Consider the following 20,635-nt stretch of genomic DNA (forward strand, 5'->3'; position numbering starts at 1 on the left):
CGGGGCTCAGGCCGGGGGCCCCTCCCCGTCCCGGGGCCTCCGTGTCCTCATCTGAGAAATGAACGTCATCCTCTGCGCTGACCACAGAGGACGTCCTTGAGATGACAAATGAGGAGGAGACACACTGTGGGGCCCTGGAAATAGGGGACACGGGGCATGTGGCGATTTTGACTCAGAGGAACGTATTTAAGAATTTAATGTCGTCAGGCCAGATAAAAGACCTTGCGCATATATATATGCCATCTATGAGAAACCTGCTGTAGATAGAAGTATACAAATAGGCTCAAAGTAGAGAGATGGGAAGAGAAGCAGAAAGGGACGTCCCCCTGGGCTCACACGGCCCGCTGACCCCCCCGAGCGCGCGCCGAGGGAGGGGTCAAAATGCAGCAGGCGAACGGACGGGAGCGGAACCAGGAAGGAGCACGCCAGCAACCCCCGCTGAAGATTTCACTGCTCCTCGTTAGCTGGTGGGGAGAGTAGACAGAAAGCCAAGAACACGAGCGACTTAAACGACACCGTGAAGGAGCTTGACCAAATTCACCTCCTGGGGATGAAAAAATACGACCTCTGAAATAAAATATCGCTGGGTAGAACGGACGGCTGATTGGACACTCAGAAAAGGTTGGGGACCTTGAAAAGAGCAATGGAAAGGCTACAAAATGAAGTACAAAGAAAAAAAGATGGAAAAAACGGGGCGTTGTGACCCGCAGGATGGTGTCAAGGCGTCTGTTGCGCATAATTGGAGGCCCTGGGCACAAGAGCTAGGAGTCTAGCAGCTGTTGTCCACGACGGGACAATGGTCCCCATCCCTTGGGACCCATGCCCGTGGCAGCCCCCCACCCCGCCCCCTAACAGGGCTGATCTGTGTCACCCGTCAGGTATTTCCGGACGATGCCCTGTGACTTCGGAGACAAGAGCAGGCTTAGAGGACTTTGTGGCTCCCACCTTATTCCCTCTTGGACCACTCACCCGGAGAAAGCCGGCCACCGTGTCCTGGGGACAGTCAAGAATTCTACCTTCCCTATGAACATCCCTGTACTACTTACCAAATAATGTATTCAACAGACTCACTGTCATTACGAAATGTTCCCCTTTATCGTGGTTATTACGCTTGGTCTTGAAGTCCGTTTTATCTGATATGAGCACAACCACTTCAGCCTCTTTATGCTTATTGTTTGCCTGGTATATCCTTTCCCATCTACTAACTTTCAACATGTCCATCTTTAAATTTAAGGCACATCTCTTGTCAACAATAGGTTGGATCCTGCTTCTTTTTCCCCCTCACATTGAGTATTTAATTTATTAGCATATATATAATTTTAATATAGTTGGGATTTAGGTGCGTCTTCTGTTTTATTTTTCCCTGTGTTCCTCCTTCCTGCCTTTTATGTTTTTTGTTTTGTTTTGTTTTGTTTTTAATTGGATATCTTGTGGAATTTTATTTCTCTGTTGACCTTTACCTAGACCTATTCTCTGACAAATTATTTTGCCTAAGAAATAAGAGATTCAATTACATTTCCATTCATCAACAGCAATCCTAAAAAAGATAACATTTAAAACAGTATCAACTGATGAACGGCCTCGAGGAGCAAGTCTGACAAAAGACAACATCTCCGTTGAAAGGACGCCTCAAGTGAATTAAGAGCTATGGCTAGAAGGCGCCATGGTGCAAGGATGAGACTCTGCTCCTGTCCTTTATGAATTCAAGGTGAAGCTAATTCAAATGCTAATAGGCAACTTCAGGAAACTTGACAGGATCATCCTAAAATGTGAATGGAGAGTAGGTGCTAAGGACAGGAAGCCAGTCAAGAAGGAAGGAAGGAGAGAGCAAGAAGGTCCTTTCTGCGAGAGGGTTACCATAAAGCCATTGTCGTGAACTCCGCGTGGGACTGGGCAGGAATAGACAGGCCCATGAGACAGAATGGAGGTACGAGTTTACGGAAATAATATACAAGAATAAATCTGTAAAAAAGAAAGAGAGAGAAAGCCTTCCATACGTGGATGTGGGTTGACAAAGGAAAGGAAGATAAAATTAGACCTGCCTCACAACTGCACAAGGAAATGAACTCCAGGGAAACAGCCGACCAAAACAGGCAAAGGTAACGCGTGCAATTTTCAAATGAAACCTAGGCGGGTTTCCTATGGCCCTGAGGTAAGATGCATTCAACCAACAGAAAAAGCGCAATTAAATAAGACAAGATCGATGCATTGAACTATGTCAGAAGTTTAAAAACTTGAGTATAACAGAAGATGCCTGGGAAAATTGGAAAGACCAGCCACGGGTAGGACGAAGGTATACACAACGCATATACTCAACAAAGGAGGAGTGTCCAGAATGTATAAAGAATGTCTCCAAATCAATAAGAGTGAACAATGGGCAAATAAACGGAAGTAGGAAGCACAGGGCCTTAGCCAGGAGCTGTTGTTCTGGCTGCAGCATCCATTCCTTTGGTCACTGTCACCCAGTTTCCCCCCTGGCCCCGGGGTCCCCTCTGAGCGCGGGTTCACTGCCCCGGCCAAAGGCAGCCACCAGACCCAGGCTGAGCCCCTCAGACCGGGCCTGTGCTTGGTCAGGGAGGATCACGTGGCCCAATCACAGCCATTGAGCTCTCGCCCGGGAACCCTGGGAAGAGGCTGGCTCGGTCCTGCCGCACTTGACCCTGAGAGAAGCCCAGCCATCAAGCGGCCGCACGGAGGGCGCCTGGGGGAGGGGAGAGAGCAGAGCCGGGACCCGGGGCCCGAGCGAGCTGTTTGCTCCTGCCCCCCAGGATTTGCTTGGCACCAGCTGATACTTCGTGGCCGAATCCACTTTGAGTTGGGTTTCCTGCCTCTGGAAAACAGACTCCTAATAAGCACAAGGCCTTCTGAGCCCAGGGAGGCTGGCGAGCTGGGCTTGGTGGCCGGAGCCTGTGCCCGGAGCCTGTGCCCGGTGGCCTGGGCCCAGCCTGCTCGCCTGCGGCCCATGCTGGCCCTGGGCACCGCAGCCAGGCCGTCCCCTCCCTCGATCCCGACCTCGGGGTGATGGGTTTAATTTATTGTAGGAAACCCTTAAAGGCACAGGAGCTTTGCGGAGCCCGTGACAATAGACATAAAGCACGCATTTAACCCGTCTGAATGGAGGCTAGATTTACTGTCTGGGCCAGACGGGATTTTTGTCCCCAAGTCATCTCGGAGTACATTGGCCACTAAAGATCTCAACAGAAGACGAAGAAGGAACAAAGGAAGTAAATTTTAAAAGGAACTTTGTCAAGGAGTTTTAGATGTTCACCAGATAGAAAGCCGGGCTGCCGGAGCGACTGTCGGAATCGCCATGCTCGCGGTTACGGATCAGAGGCAGATGCTAATGAAGCCGTTTAAATGCACGTTTGATGGACCCGAGAATGGGGCCAATTTCATACAAGCCTGCAGCAAGGTTAAGGAATCAAAGACGGTGGCTGTCAGATCCGCTGCCCGGACAAGGCCCCATTGTCAGGCCGCCTTTCTCAGCCAGGAAGCACGTTTTTAACTGCAGTGTTCCCCAACGCGCACATCCTCGCCCGGCCGACGGGCCGCAGAATTTATGGCCAGGAACAAACCTCTTAGAGGGGAAAAGAAAACAGCCCCTACCAGCTGGGGAAGGTCTGTTTGCCGGGGCCCTGCCGAGCCGCGTGAAGCGGGCTGGGCTCTGCCGGGCTCCACGGGGGGCGGCAGCAGGGCAGACGAAGGGGACTTGCCTTCGGTGAGCGGTCCCAGCGGGAGGGAGGCGCCCTCCCAGGCCTCCCGACGGGTTTCAATATGGTTCGTCTCCGTTTTGTCTCCTTGAGACAACCCAGGTCTGGACCCCTTTCAGCGGAGTTCGCGCGAGCCGACAGCTGCCGGCTGGAGGTTTTGAGAAGCTTGTGGACACCAGCGTGGTTGACGGACTGATGTCGGGGAGCCAGCATCCCCAGCCTGGAGGTGGGGCGCCTCCTCTAACCCCCGTGGTGGCCGCCACCGACCCGATGCTCAAGACCCCTGATCAACAGCCCTACCTCGCCCACCAGGTCCCCAAGTTGCATGCTGTCCTGCACGTGCCCGGCCCACTCGGGGCTCCTCTTCCTACAAGCAGGCCCCGGGGCTGGCATATAGGCCCTGGATGCGTCCCCAGCCCACCTGGACATATGTCTCCCACCTGTGACTCCATCACCAGGCTCTCGAAGACCAGGCCCCTTGCTCCGTGGGGGCTGGTGCTTTCCGGACCACACTTCGGCCCCACCCCCGCCCCTTGTCACCCAGCCTCAGTCCGAGCAGTTCCCTCTGCCCCTCAGCGCAGGCCCTGGCCCTGCAGCACCAACGTCTCCGGAGCTCATGTGACACGTCCATTCCAGGGCCCACCTCCCACCCACTCGGGCAGAGCCCTGGGGGCCCAGGGACATGTGTCCAGCTCTCCGGGCAACCCTTGTGAGTACTGACATCCTGGAGAATCTGCCTCCATCTTCCTGACTGTCTCTGTCTCTGTTGCTCTGTCCCTCCGCTTGAAGCCATCTGCAGGGGCTCAGGTCAGGCCCTGGAGGGGCGGGTGGCATCGTGAGGTTCCCCGGGAGGAGCAGGAGGCAGCGGGAGGGTCTCTTCAGCCTCCTGCTCCGGCCCGGGTGCTCGGGGTCACGCCAGGCTTGGTGAGCGGCTGGAGACGTGGGAGGTCCTGGCAACCCGGAAGCGGGCCCCCCGGAAATTATTACCCGGGGGCCACCGTAGCAAATACCCGCAGACCAGGCGGCTTGAAGCAGCAGGGATTTATTCTTTCTGGTTCTGGAGGCCAGGGCCTTCCGTCAAGGGCTCCCAGGGCCGCACTCCCCAGCGCCTGTCTCCCAACATCCAGGGGCTGCTGGCCGCCCTGGGTGTCGCTTGGCCTATGGATGCTTCTTCCCTCCAACTTCCGCCTCCCTCTCTGTGCGCCTGTTCTCCTCCATGTGTCCAAAATCTCTCCTCCTTTCTCTTATAAGGACGCCCAACCTTGGACATCAAGCGCCCCCAAAACCCACAGTGATCTCATCTCGAGATGCTTGACGGGGCTGCACCTGCTAAGATGCTATTTCCAAATAAGGTCAAGTTCACAGGGACAGGAGTTAGAACCTGGACGTGTCTCCTGGGGCAACCCGACTGCAGCCGCCACAGACGCTCAGGGGCGTCAGGAGCAGGGCAGACGGCCTGAGCCAAAGCCCAGCCCTCCCAGCCCCCACAGGCTGCCTCCCTCAGCCCAGCCTCAGTTTCCACATCTGAGAGAAGGACGTGATGAGAGGGCCTCCCCGCCCTCGCCAGGCCCGCGTCAATTCCATTCTCTGCACACAGATCTCAGGTGCCCGGGCAGGGCCAGCCCCTTGCTAAACCTTCTGGGCTCCCTGCTGACCCTAAGATACCTGCCCCCACTCCCTGAGCAGGGCGTCAGGGCCCTTTGTGGTCCCCACCTTCTTAACCTTTTTTTTTTTTTTAAAGAGAGGAGAGGGAGCGAGGAAGAGAGGGAGCAAAACATCCATCAGTTGCCTTACATATGTGCCCCACCCAGGGACCAAACCCACAACCCAAGCACGTGCCCTGACTGGGAATCAAACCAGGGACCGTTCACTTAGTGGGACAACTCCCAACTCACTGAGCCACACTGGTCAGGCCCCGCCTTCTTCGCCAGCTACATCTCTCGTCACAAGGACCCCAAGCAACATGCCAGACACCACAGGCTTTCTGACTTCTCTCCAGAAGGCTCGTTCCGACCCTGCGCCTCATTGCCTGGTCCACCCCACTTGTCCCGCAGGTTCTCTCTCCCCTCCCCCGCTCCCAGAAGCAGGCCGTAGTCCCGTGGAGATGCCCAGTGTCAGGGACTGAAGCCTCCGGACAACGACCAGCCAGGCCCACAGGCACGTGGACAATCAGGGAGTGAGCTGGGAAGCCACTCCTCCAGCCCCGGGCGAGCCTTCTGGGGATGCGGCGCCAGCAGACCGCTCGGCTGCAGCCTCGCAAGAGACCCTGAGCCAGAACCGCCCAGCCGAGCCACTCCCAGATTTCAAGCCCCCAGAAAGTGTGTGAGATAATAAATATTTCCCCTTGTTTGAGGTGCTATGGCAGGGTCATCCAGTGACACGGGAATAGGTGACTGACACAGTCCCTTGGGCGCACACTGACTCTGGAGTGTAGCATCATGTCAACGATGCCGTGACACTAACCGCGGCTCTGTGCCATAGCGCGCTCGAGGGTAGCAAACAGAGAGACCTTCTCAGGCACGCTTAAACAAGAGGACAGCTTCCATATAAGGACACGGCGGGGTGGGGGGAGCCTCTGACCCCTGAGGACAGGGACCCCTGCTGCTCTTCATTCCGCTGTCCCCTGTGCCTTGCTGCACTTGCCGGGTAAAAATGACCACCCCTCTAGAGTGACCCATTTCCATTCTCCTGGCCCAGAGACAGCTTGAAGGACACAGGTGAAGCTGCGTGGCCCTCCTGGCTCCGTCTCCAGCGGCAGGGGGCAGGGCAGAGAGTAGATCAAGAATGGGGTGCCCGAGCGGGATCCCAGAGGAGGTGGCTGTTCTAAAAGAAGGGGTGCTACCTAGAAAGACGCCCACCCGCATCTACGCTTCCCACGAGCTTTCATTCATTCAGACGGCAAGCCTGGGGCCCAAGCCGGGGCGCAGCGCCCGCATTCCAAAGGCAGGGACCGAGCAAACAGCCGCCCCTGCCCCCGGCACCGGGAAAGCTCGGCTTACAACCCGCCGCCCTCGGGGTCTCATCTCCAGCCTCGCTCATCCGATCATTCCCACACGTTCCCACTGGACCTCGATTGTGTTCTGTCTACTTTGCTTGAGTTTCACAGGGCCTCGGGGAGAGTGACATTTCACTTATGTAACCACCTAACCCCTCAGCGGTCCCCCCGATCAGGTGGCCCCTTCGCCCCATGCATCTGTGGTCAGCCTCTGTCTCCATGTGTTGAAAGGACCGTGGTCAAGGAATCTGGTGTCCACGCCAGCCCTGCAGCCAAGATGCCTGGGGGACCCACCTTAAAGCCCAGTTGCTCTTTCCCTGGCTTGACAGTTGCCAACAAGGGCAGCCGGTGCCACCCAAAGTCCCCCTCCCCCAGCCCCGTTCCACAGCGTGACTGGTCCTTAATTGTCCCCCGAGGATCCTTGCACTGTTCACGTGATGGGTCTTTCAGCCTCCAGCCGGGTCTCTCCAAACCATCGTCCCTTCTGTCCTCAAGCATTCTCCGACCATGCCCCGCCCTCACCCCTGCCCTGGCTCCCTACTGTCCCAGGGAAAGCCAAAGCTATGCACCATGGCCTGCCATGCCCCAGGGGTCCCTCCCCCCAAGATCCCCAGGCTCGTGTCTGAATACCCCCTTCTTGAGTTTTCGGCCCCAGCGGAGCTGCACCGCGAACAGCGCCCATGGGCTGCAGGGTCCTCCCTGACTCCTCGCCTCTGCGGCTGCTGTCCCCTCTGTCGGGCCCGGATTGGGCTTTTGTGGCCACATTCTTCTCTTGGACAGTTCCCATCCACCCTTCCACACACTGCTCTGGGGACGTCCCCTCCAGAACACCGTCCCTGATCTCTGACCCTACTCCCAGTTAGTACGGGGCGCCTCCTGCCTGGCCCTGTAACACCATGGAGGGTTTCTTCACCACCGCATTTAGCCTCTTTTTTCAAGATTACCTCTTGATAAGGAAGGAAGTCCATGAGGTCCTTAGTTCCTAACCCGGACTCTGGCACAGAGGGGACACTTCCCAACGACTCAGCGAGCGGAGAGCTGACCCATACCCGCCCCGTGGCCTGGTTTAAGGCACAGGACCACTGCTGTCCAGGCGAGGGAAGCCAGGTCTTTCCATGAACAGCACTGGGTTGACCAGATAGCCAGCGTGGGGAAATGGTCCTTCAACCCCTAACCCTTTACCCCTAATTTTTATCATGTACGACAATTAGTTCTACCTCCCCCTGGCAGTATGAGGCAGCATCCCCTCTTATCCTGCCAAAGCAGGGTCAAAAAATTAAAAAAAAAAAAAAAGAGTCTAAATGTGAACCAGAGTCTCAAAACATAATACAGAAAAATACAGGTTCCGACCACCAATCATTCATCATTGTACTTAGCCTGGGAACTAGGAATATCTCCAAATGAGTGAAAAATGAAAACCAATAAACGCCATCACACCAAGAGCTGGAAATATCTTAAACTGAGTGAAAAATTTCAAGTTAATAACTGACAGAGATGTTAGAGTTAACAAAGTGTTTTAAAGCAGCCGTGATAAAATGCTTCAATAGGCGATTATGAGTACACTTGAAACTGATGAAACACGACAGAAATCCTCAAAGAACAGAAGCTAAAGAAGAACCAAATGGAAATTCTAGGACTGAAAAATACAATAACAGAAATTTTAAAAACTACCGATGGTTGGATGGATTCAACCGCCCAATGAAAGGGGCAGAGGGAAGCATCGGCGAGGTGGAAGGCCAAACAATAGAACTAGCCAGATCTGAGCCGCAGAGGGAAAATAGACCGAACGAAAGAACGAGGAGCCCTGGGGCATCTGTGGGACGATCACAAGGACCCACATTGGTGTCATCCGGGTCCCAGCAGGAAAGGAGAAGGCACGCACGGCTGGGGAAGTCCTGAAAGAAATAGCGCCTGAAAATTTCCCAAATTTGGGAAGAGATACAAACTTCTGGATCCAACAGGCTGAGCAAATCCCACGCAGGATAAGCCAAAGAAATCCATACCAAGACACACAATGGCTGAATTTTTGAAAACTAAAGACAACATAAAATCTGGAAAGTAGCTAAAGAAAAACTGATAAAACTGAAAGGCTAAATAGACAAATACAGAACTACAGCGGGAGATTTCAACACCCCCTCCCGACAACGTATAGAACAACCAGGCAGAGGGGCGGCAAGCAGCCGCAGGGTCTCACCGATGTCTACACCACGCGCCCTCAACAGCAGCAGGGAACGCGCGCCTTCCAAGTGTTTGCAGAACATACACCGAGAGAGACCGTATTCAGGCCCTAAAACAAACCTCAACAAATGTAAAAGAATAGAACCATGCAGAGTATATCCGCCAACCACAATGGAATCAAACTAGAAATCAGTAACAGAAAAATCCCTGAACACTTGGAAACAAAATGACACACTTTTCAGTAATTCCTGGGTCGAACAGAAAGTCTCAAGGGAAATCAGAGACACATGCTGGACATAATAGAAATGAAAAGACACCACGCCAGGGTCAGTGCGTCCCAGCTCGCAGTGCCGAGAGAACGTTCAGAGCGTGCAGTGTGTACAATAGAAAAGAGAAATAAAGCCCCAAGTCAATCATCAAAGCTCCCACCTCCAAATCCTCAAGAGGGCGGAGCAAAATAAGCCCAGCAAAAGCAGGAGGAGAGAAATCATAAAGAGCAGAAATCAATAAAACTGATAACAGAAAAACAAATTGAAAAACCAATGAAACAGCTGGTTTTTTGAACAGCTAGTTTTGAAACACCAATGGAAAAGCTGGTTCTTTGAGAATAGCAATAAAATGATGAAACTCTAGCAAGACTGATGAAGGAAGAAGAAAGAAGGCACAAGTAGCCAATACCAAAAATGACGCAAGGATATAACTACCAATCCAGAAGGTGCCAAAGGATAGAAGAGGGCACTGTCTTCAACTCTGCACAATTAAATTTGACAGCTTTGGTGAAATCAACTAATTCCTTGAAAAACCACAACTCATCCAGTATGAAACCGATCATTTGAATAGCCTTATTAAGGAAATTAAATTCATAATTTAAAAAACATTCCTTACAAAATCTCTAGACCCAGATGATTTCAATGAAGAATTCTGCCAAATGTTTGCGAACTAATGACACCAATTCTACACAATCAATTTCAGAAACTGGAAGAGAAAAGAACACTTACCAATTTAGATAAAAACAAAACAAAAGAAAGAAAATCACAGGCCAGTTTCCCTCGTGAATACAGACACAGAACTCATTTCAAAGCAATTAGCAGATAGAATTCAGCAATATATAAAAGTGAGTTATCCACCGTGACCAAATGGAGTTTATTTCAGGAACGCACGGTTTGTTTAATACTCAAAAATTAATCAATGTAGCGCCCCATAATGAGAAGCTAAAGAAGAAACACATGATTATATCAGTAAATACAGAAACAGCACTTGACAACATTCGATACGAATTTATGATGGAAACTCTGAGATGAATAGGGTTAGAGGGAACAGAACACCCATTTTTAAAACCTGCAGACTTCACGGTGGAAGAGTGAATGCTTTCCTTCTAAGACTGGAAACAAGGAAGTCTGTTCTCAACACTCTTTAAGATAATGCTGGAACTCCTAGCCAGTGCGATAAAGCTAGAAAAGGAAGTAAAAGCCATGAAATTGAGGGAGGAGAAATAAAACTGTCTTAATCTGTAGATGGCATGATTGTAGAAAATTCCAAGAAATCTACTCTACACACACACACACACACACACACACACACACACACACAACGCCTCCTTGGTCTAATAAGCACGTTCAGCAATATCGCTGGGTACAAGATAAACATACAAAAATTGATTGTATTTCTATATACTAGCAAAAACAATGGGGAGGTGCCAACATTAAAAATATAATAACATTTACATTGCTCAAAAATAGGTGTAAATCTCACAAAACATGCACAGGACTTATATGCTGAAAACTATGCAACCCTGTGAAAGGCATCAAAGAATACATAAATAAATGAAGAGACATACCATGTTCATGGATTGGAAGAAATCAATGTAAGATGTCAAATCTCTAAATTGACATAAAGATGTTGATTGATACATAGCATCAATTCCTTTCAAAATCCCAATGAAAATCTTGTACACATAGAGAGGATTATTCTAAAATGCATATAGAATGGAAAAGAAATTAGAACAGCTAATACAATTTTGAAAAAGAAGAGTGGACCAAGAGAAATTCAATCACCCAATTTCAAGACTCATTGTACAGCTATAACAATCAAGACCGTGTGGCATTGGCAGAAGGACAGGCACACAGATCAATGAAGCAGAATCAAGAAGTCAGCTAGAGGCCTACACAAATTTGCCCCACTCATGTCTGAAAAAGGTGCAAAAGCTGTTCAGCCGAGGGAAGATAGCGTTCATTATGAGTGACGCGGGAGCAGGTGATCAGCCACAAGCAATAAAATGAACTCTGACCTGCAATAAAATGAACTCCGACCCAAGTTTCACAGCTTTTACAAAAATTATCTCATAGTGGATCATGTACAACAAGTAAAAGTATAAAACTTTTTGGAAAAATAAAACATGAGGGAAGATTTTTGAGACCTTGAGCTAGGCAAAGAGTCTTTGAACTTGGCACCAAAGCACAACCTTTAAAAACCTGCTCTGCCAAAGACCCTGCTAAAAACGAGCTATAAACTGGTTTAAAAACAATTGGCCAGCTATGTATCCAACAAAAGACAAGTATCCAGGGTGTACAAGGAACCCTTAAAACGCCACAGTGGTCTTTCCAGCAGACAATCCAGTCAAGACATGGGCAGAAGACAGGAAGGGACACTTTGCAGAAGATATCCAGGTGGCCAATAGCACAGGAAAAGATGTCTGATGTCATTCGCTGTTAATGTCACACATTTAAACCACCAAACCATCACGACAGACCCATCAGAACAGCAAAATAAGAAACAGCAATAAGTCCAGGTGCCAGCGAGCATGCAAAGACACCGCACCTATCAAACGTTGCTCATGGGCTCATAAAACAGCACAATTGCCCGGGAAAACAGTTTGGTAGCCTCTCAAAATTTTAAACACACAATGGTAGTATCCAGCAGCTACGTTCCTGGGCATTCCCCCCAGAGAAATGAAGGCAGAGTCCCAGAAAAACCTGTACGTAAATGTTTATAGCACCTTTATTTGTCATCGCTCTAAACTGGAAACAGCCCCGAGGGCCTTCAGCAGGTGAGCGATGTGACAACAAGGGACCCATCTCACGGAGTCCCCCTCAGCAACACCAAGAACGAGCTAGAACACGCAGGGCAAACGGCAGGAATTCCCAGAGAAGCGTGCCAGGGGAAGAAAGGCGCTGTGCTGTCCCGTTCACCTAACACTGGAAACTGAAAAATTATAAAGATGGAGAGCAGGTTGGGGTTCTGTCAGGATTCAGATGGGACAACAGTGGTTGCCAGGAATGGGGGTGGGGGCGGCACAGGGGGCAGCGGGTGCGGCTAGAGAAGGGGCCCTTGTGTGCTGATGGAATAGGTGGGTGTCAGCACTGTGGCTGCGATAGTCTACGGCCGCGGTACAAGGCGTTCCCGCTGGGGAGACGGGAGAAAGGGCCCGCGGGACCTCTGTTATTTCTCACAGCGGCTCGTGCGTCTACGATGATCTCAAAATTAAAAGGTTAATTTTTTTTAAGTAAAAGAAGAAAAGAAGTTTACGAAATGGGAAAAAGCAATTAAAATAGTGAAAAGTTTCTCTCCCCACCCTCCTGTCTCTGAAATCAATATACATATCCTCAGGTAAGGATTAAAAAAATAAAATAGTGAAAAGGCAAGCCACGGAATGGGAGAAGACATTCACAGTGCACCGCCCCAGCAACAAACTCGTAAAGGTCACGAAAAGACAGGCAGCCTGGTGTCCTTAGGAGCGGAGGAAAGGCTCGAACATGCTTCGTCCAAGCGGCCAGCAGGGATGTTGCTACCAACAGCGTCTGGGGTCCTGCTGCCCGCCGCAGCCCTCCAGGCAAAACTCCAGAGGCCAAGGTTTGGTGACAAAGGGAAGGAGCCTTTATTCAAAAGCTTCACAGTTTTGGAATAGCGGCTTTCCACGTGTGCCAGTCACTTAAGCCTGTCAATGAAGGCCAAACTCGAACACCTGGGTTCTCCTAGCATTCCCCCTGTTCGTTTTTTGTGATTGCTGTAGGGTTAGTTTACGAACTAAAACAACATAAGATACAAAGGCTACACAATTTTGGAGGAACGTCAGGCTTCTGCCTCAGAGGTAGTACCTTCTAGAACACCCAAAAAAGAGTGGCCAGGCCAGCCCAACCCTAGGCTACGCCCGGAGGTCCTTCCCACCCAAAACCCTTACCTTCCGCTGGGGAACGCAGGCCGCTGCAGCACCAGCACCCAGGCATCCTCGAGGACGAAGTGCCGAGAGCCAGAGACCACTTCTTTTATTTCTAACCTTCCCACCCATAATTCCACGGGCTCTGGAGGCGTTCAGCTTCTCAACCAATCCCCTCCTCGGCCGCTTCCCATGGCCTCGGGCAACTTCCTCCTACGGCCCCACCCTGCTCCTCCCCAGGGACCGATCGCACTTCTCTGCATCAATATGAGAAGGTGCTCAATGTCAGTAGTCACCAGGGAAATGCAATTAAAGCCACAGTTACTGCATATCCAACAGAGTGGCTAAAACTAAAATACAGATGATATCAAGTGCTGACGAGGATGTGGAGCAACCAGCACTCTCGTGCTTTGGCACTGGAGGAGTAGAAGGGAATGGACCACTTTGGAAAAGTGGGTGTCAGACTCTACTAACATTAAACAAGGATGGCGCTCAGCCAGGCACTTCCAGTCCAAGCGAAATGATCCGGGTGTCCGCCCCCGATATGTACTAGGAGGTTCACAGAAGCTCTACTAATGACAGCCCTAGATTGGGAACAAATAGGACATTTGTAGTGAACTCATACAAAAGGATACTTACTACTCAGCAATCATTACAAAGAGAGAGCAAATCATTGATACCTACAACAGATGAATGAATCGCAAGAGAATTGTTGATCAAAAGAAGCTGATAGAAAAGATCACACTGAAGAATCCCATTCCTGTCAAGTTCAGAGGCAGGCAGAGCTGTCTAGGGTGACAGAATCCGAGGGGTGGCCACCTCGAGTGGGGGTCTTGGCTGGGAAGGGGTTCAGGGCAGCCCCGCATCCTTGACCGAGGTGGTGGCGGCGACCTGCGTGTAGACAGAAGGAAAAATCCAGGGAGCTGTCCACCTAAGACGTGTGCCTGTTACTCATAGATATGGTAACACTCAGCTTCGAAAAAGAATTTTGAGTGGTTCTCAATGAATGGCTAAGGTACAGGGGAGGGAGGGCAGAGGCTGTGGGCACCTGTAGAAGGAACAAACCAGGCTCGGCCCTCAAAACCGGCACCTGTTTCCAGAGAAAAGGGAGCGCCCTGTAGATTTTCCAGGTAAAAATCCTGGCAGGGGACGGGGTGGGTGGGGCATCAAGAGCATCGTGCTGCGGGGCCCAGCCTCCTCCTTCCACCACGGCCCGGCTGCCAGGTCTCAGCCTGAACTTGCGAGCTCTCGGGGCAAGGCTGGGCAGGGTGGAGGCTGGGGTGGGGGAGCCCAGCCCACTGAGGCCGTGGGTGGACAGCCGGCAGTGGGAGTGGTTTCCGTGGGAAGATGAGGGAAAGCCAGTCCCGGGCAAACGCCCAGCTCCGCCCCAGGCTGCCCTTGTGCAGGCGCGGAGCAGGCAGCTAATAAACATCTGCTGAGCTGCAGTGAGCTCCCCGCGCAGGGAGGCATTCAACGGCTCGGCCGCATTCCCCGCGGGGCTGGTCTAGCAGTTGACTCACGGATCGATCCTGATCAGACTTCCTGGGTTGGTTTATGAAGCACTTCTGACGGATAAAACTCAGGGGTCAGGGCCTGGAGAGCCACAGGACCGTTCCTGTTCACAATAGCTGTGTGGCTTCGGGCTGGCTACTTAACCTCTCTGTGCTTCCCTGTCCTCAACTAAATGCACTGGAAAGCATGACGCGGTGAGTTAATAGGCGTGGCGCTCTCAGAAGAGCGCCTGGCACACCGTGAGTCTAAGTCACACAGCGGCTGGCGGGACAGGCCGGTCTCAAACCCACCTCTGTCCCCAGAGCTGTGTGGGCTGCCAGGGCGGCCACCAGCCACCCACAGCGACTGAGCACTTGGAACGTGGCTACTCTGAACCGAAATCTGATGGACTTGAAAGGCTTTTTACGAGAAAAGAGTATAAAATATCTCACTACAATTGCTTTATATTGACCACATGTTGAATGATAGCTTCTTGGCTATGTTGAGTTAAATACTATAAAATATGTCATTAAAATACACTTCACCCTTTTGTTCTTCCTTCTTGTCAGTGCGACTGTGAGAAGCCTGGCCACACACATGCGCTCACGTCCGAGGTTTCCGTGGGACAGCGCGGCCCTGGAGAACATTGTCTTTGACCTTCTCTCTCCCCGCCAACTCCTATCAAAACTCGCCCCTCTGCACACTAGTGACCCCGATTGCTGGTGACAACAGGGCGTTGCCCCCGGAGAAGAGGGCATGTTAGCACTGCCTCCTGCTGAAGGGAAAGCGGAGCTGCTGCCTCCGACCGGTGGCCAAGAGGCCTCGAGTCACGGGCTGGGAGCCCGAAGAAAGCTGGCAGGCCACCGGCCCGCGCTCGGCGTTTGCGGGGCGAACCAGTCCCGGGAGGGCTGCAGGAGGCCCGGCTGTCCTCGGGCTTCCAGGCCCACAAGTCGTCCCACCCTCTCAGTGGCCCGGTGAGGCTGCAGGGCTGGTGGCCTCAGCCCCACGTGTAGGGACGAGAAACCCGAGTTCGGGGGGCCGACGGCTCAGCTGGGCACCACGCACACCAGTTGGAGGGTTGGGACTGGCGCTGCGTCCCCACCTCTGCCCCTTGGGAGCCCCGCCTCCTCCGGGCGGGCCTCGTGGGAAGCAGAGTGAAGCCGGGCAAGGATGCAGGAGAGGGTGGGGCTGTGCCCGGCCAAGCTCAGGGCCCTCCCAGCCTCCCCCCACCTTTCCCTGGTCGGATCTTGGCACCCCCTCTCCATGGGCAGCTTTGGGGTCGTGCTCAAGAGCAGGAACGCCCTGGGTTCGAATCCCCACTCACTCTGTGAGCTTAGGCAGCTCCGCCCCTCTGCCACCCCATTTGTAAAATGGGGGAGAGGGCAGGGCCAGCCCGCACAGGGCTGCTGTGCCCGCGAGCTAATCAGAGGCCCAGCCAACACCAGCTGCCCTCTTCCTCTGGTCGCGCTGTCTCGCCCGGGACAGCCTTCCCTGGGCCTCGTGGCAGGCGCAGCGCCCCCAGCTCCCTCCCCCGACGAGTTACCTGCTGCCGCCCCAGGGTCCCGGCGCAGCCTGGCCGGAGCTGTGCTTTCTGCCCCACAGAGCGTCCGTCTGCGGGGCTGAGGTCGCACCTGGACCCCGACCCGGGGAGAGACCCCCAGGCCCGCTCGGGCCGTGGGAGGTCGTTCCCTCCTGGCGGTAGGACAGACAGCCTTGACCCCTGGCCGGCCGCCCGCTGGACGCCGCTCGCAGCTCCTGGCCACGGGGGTTCCCCAACAGCCAGCGAGGGGGTCTCCTGAGCGACTGTGACGACCTGACGCCGTCTCACGGAACGGAACGCGGTCACGGGACTGACGTCCTGTCACCTTGACTTCCTCGGAAGGGAAGAGGGTCACGCAGGGTGTGGACACCAGGGGACCCAGCCGGAGTCTGCAGCCGCCCGCCCTCCCTCCTGTCCCCACCCTCGCCCCGGTGCCCCCTCCCACCCCACCCCTGTCCCGCTGAAATCTCACCCCCAGCCCCCAGCAGGGCATGGAGTGCGAGCCCACCTCCTGGCTGGTGATCTCGGGGGCCCCCTTCCCTCTCGGGGCCCCGTCTCTGTGCCTGTGGAGCAGAGGTCTGGGCCGTTAGTGAGCTGTTTCCTGCAGTTGCTGCACGCGTGCACATGTGTTGGGCACATATGTGCACCAGACAGGGGATGGGCGGAGGACAGGGTCCTCTGTAAACAGAGAAACCTGCAGGGAAAGCCAGCAGCGAGGCTGCTGCCCAGGGCGGGGGATGGCTGGTCCTGAGACCCTCGCTCTCCTTGCCCAGCTCCTGGCCCCCTTGCTCCCTGGGCAGGTGGACTGCTCAGCAGAGCCCAGACTGGTCCATGTGGTGCCCAAGGACCCCCCACTCCACCCTCACACCCACCTGGCACCTGCAAATCCATGAACAAGGGCTTCTAGGGGACCGTGGGATCGGCCGACAGGAACCAGGAAAGAACTCAGCACTCAGCCCAGCTCTGCTGCTGGCCTGCCCTGCTCCCTCTCTGTGCCTCAGTTTCCCCGTCTGTGCAGGGCCAGAGGTCTGAACCTGACATGCTTTGAGGTCTTACGCTCACGAATAGGATCAAACATGAAAACAAAGAACCACGGATGAAGGATGGCGCTTCCCAGGCTGTGGCTGGGCCCTAGGCCAGGGGATACCCACTGGACTCCACGGGCAGACAGATGGGGACAGTCAAGCGGCTGCTTGGCACAGGCAGGCCAGACGAGGCCGGGCCGGCTGGCACAGGCGGGGCGGGCCCGTGGTCAGCCCGGCCGGTGGGGAGCCGTCTGCAGGACGCGCCATGCCGGGGACCGCGCCTCCGACCCTGAGCTGCCTCTCCGCCCCTCCTCTCCTTGGGCTCTCCCTCCAGGAATGAGGGCCGTGACCACGGGAGGACCCATGTCCCCGCGTCACCCCACCCACCCAGCCTCAGGACCAGGGCTGCAAGGCGCTGGCAGCTCATGAAAAGGCGCGGCGGGGGACAGGTCTGTGGAGGCCGCCGGCCACCCACGAGCTGGCAGCCTCCGAGGGCACCCTTCATTCTCCCTCCCCGCCGCCCTCTGCGGCCCAGACCCGGCGGGCCAGGCACAGGACCGGGGGGCAGGGGGTGGGGAGCCCGGGGACAGCCCAGCGGGGAGCACAGGACGCTTCTACATGGGGCCACACAGGCTGACCGCCTGGGTTCGAGTCCCAGCACCTCTTCTCCCGGCGGCACCAGGTCCATCAAGCTCCTTCCCTTTCTGAGCCTCGATTTTTCCATCTATACAATGGGGTGATGACTGTCTTGCTGTGAGGGACAATGTCAGCACTACACAGGCACCTGAGATGCAGGAAGCTTCTGCAGAAAGATGGAGGAACTGAACTGACGATAAGAAAAGGGAAGCAAAACTCTGTCCCATCCCTTCAAGGGTGGTCACCTGTGAGGACATCAGGAGAGACGCCGGGTTCGGGGCCATGGCTCCAGGGGCAAGGAGACCGCCCCCCGCCGCTGGGCCTGGCGAGGGAAGCCCACCTTCACCCTCCGGGCGCTCGGCCCCCACTGCGTGGCCGCCCTGCCGAGGCTTAGCACGACCTCAGAATCCAGGCGTTTTTCCCACTTGGAGCACTTTCATTATCTTTCATTGTAGCTCTGGGGGCATGAAAGTCACAAATTTAGCCTCTGTGACTCATGAGCCAACAGCAGGGCAGTGCTGTTGGGACTTGAACAAGGGCGGTCCAAAAATCGGGGTGGCTTTCTTTAAGCCTCTACAAAGTTCTCGTTTCATAACCAGCTGACATGCACATAAAAGAGAGAGATTTTTCCCAAGGAAACGTCGCACACGTCCAGGGCGAGGCGAATCGCCCCACCAGCCTCTTTATCCCCATCGGCTGCCGTCAGCAGCCCCGCTGCGGGGGGAGGGCACCGTCCCTCCTGGCAACCAAGGTGTTTGTTTCTTTGGGCTCCTACCAACAAGCTGTGGGCTACTGATTTTCTTGGCCATGTCCAAGGCCAAGGGACGTGCCAGTTAGCCTCCGGGATTGAGGTGCCAGGTCCCAGAAACCCAGCCCTGCCACCCAAGGCCGCTTGCGCCCACTCACTGTTAGCGACGGCCAAAGCCTCGCCCGGACCGCAAGCTCAGCGCACGCCTGGCTCCGTGGCTGCTGTGAGATCTCACTGCATCGCCACCGGACCCTCATGTAGATACGCTCACGCACATTCTGCAGATGGGGGAACCGAGGCTCTGAGAGGCGAGAGGCTGTGCCCAAGTTCTTCCCTCTACAAAGTGGGGGAGACAGGATTTGAACCTGTCTGTCTCGATCCAGCATCTGTCCTCTTAACAGCTCTTCTGCCTTCTCAGTCTAAGTCACCTAGAGCTATTCAGCTTCCACTGGGCTCACAGCCACCACAGGGGACAGAAGGCGGCCCCGTGGGACCCCAGTCCCCAGGGAGGCCGCAGCGAGCCAGCTGAATGACCGAGTGAGAAAATGGAGAGCGGCGCCGGGGTGGGGTCTGACTCGACGTTGATGGATGGCGTTTTCCTCGTTTGTAGTCCCGGTTGCCCTAAATTGACAGAACCCCCAAAGTGGTTTGGGATCTGCCCACACCTGAGGTAAAGGCTGGTACAGGTGGTTTATTTTGGGGATCAGGCCCAGAAACAGGGACAGGGCAGGAGGATGACCTTACCTGAGGTTGTGTCTGTAGGCTGGTGCCTCTATGGGCAGCGGGGGCTGCCACCAGCTGGGGCCCCTGCAAAGCCAGGCAGGGTGCACCCCCCAAGGACAGAAAAGGGGCCTACGCACCCCCTCTCATCAGCCAGGCTCAAGGGTGGCCCTGGAGGGGTGGCTTCGTCACACATCTAGTCTGCGTGCAGGAGGCAGGGGGCTCTCAAAGACATCATGACCCAGAAGCTCAGAACAGGAAGTGGGGGACACCAGGCAGCGAGAGCACGTGCCGTTGGGTCCAGCCGGCATGGCCGTCACAGAAGGGCTGCAGTAAGAGAAGTGGGACACGAGCAGGGTCCAGTACAGGGCCATCTGGGCGGCTGTTCATTTCGTGCTGACGTGGAACCACGCATTGGAAACACAGGGAGGGGGTTCCCTGAGCTTGCTTTCCGCTCTTGTCTAGGAAGCTCCCCTCTCAGCATTGAAGGGGAGTGACCCCAGCACCTGCAGGTGCTCAGCAAAGAGACGAGAAATGGGTGGATGGTGGGTGGATGGATGGATGGAAGGGCATGTTGGGTGGGTGAATGGATGGAAGGACATGTGGGTTGGTGAGCTGATGGATGGATGGATGGACGGATGGATGGATGGATGGAAGGGCGTGTGGGTGGGTGGATGGATGGATGGATGGATGGATGGAAGGGCATGTGGGTTGGTGAGCTGATGGATGGATGGGTGGATGGAAGGGCGTGTGGGTTGGTGAGCTGATGGATGGATGGGTGGATGGATGGAAGGGCGTGTGGGTTGGTGAGCTGATGGATGGATGGGTGGATGGATGGAAGGGCGTGTGGGTGGGTGGATGGGTGGATGGATGGAAGGGCATGCAGTGGGTGGATGGATGGACAGATGGATGGATGGATGGATGGAAGGGCGTGTGGGTGAGTAGATGGATGGATGGGTGGATGGATGGAATAGCATGCAGTGGGTGGATGGATGGACGGATGGATGGATGGATGGAAGGGCGTGTGGGTGAGTAGATGGATGGATGGGTGGATGGATGGATGGGCATGTGGGTGGGTGGATGAGTGGATGGATGGAAGGGCGTGTAGGTGGGTGGATGGGTGGATGGGTGGATGGATGGATGGGCATGTGGGTGGGTGGATGGGTGGACGGATGGAAGGGCGTGTGGGTGAGTAGATGGACGGATGGGTGGATGGATGGAAGGGCGTGTGGGTGGGTGGATGGGTGGATGGGTGGATGGATGGATGGATGGGCATGTGGGTGGGTGGATGGGTGGACAGATGGGTGGATGGATGGATGGGCATGTGGGTGGGTGGGTGGATGGACGGATGGGTGGATGGATGGATGGATGGGCATGTGGGTGGGTGGATGGGTGGACGGATGGGTGGATGGATGGACGGGCATGTGGGTGGGTGGGTG

This window comes from Pteronotus mesoamericanus, unplaced genomic scaffold, assembly GCF_021234165.1.
Source record: "Pteronotus mesoamericanus isolate MK-2021 breed Mesoamerican mustached bat unplaced genomic scaffold, CSHL_Meso_final contig_214, whole genome shotgun sequence".
Lineage (NCBI taxonomy): Eukaryota > Metazoa > Chordata > Mammalia > Chiroptera > Mormoopidae > Pteronotus > Pteronotus mesoamericanus.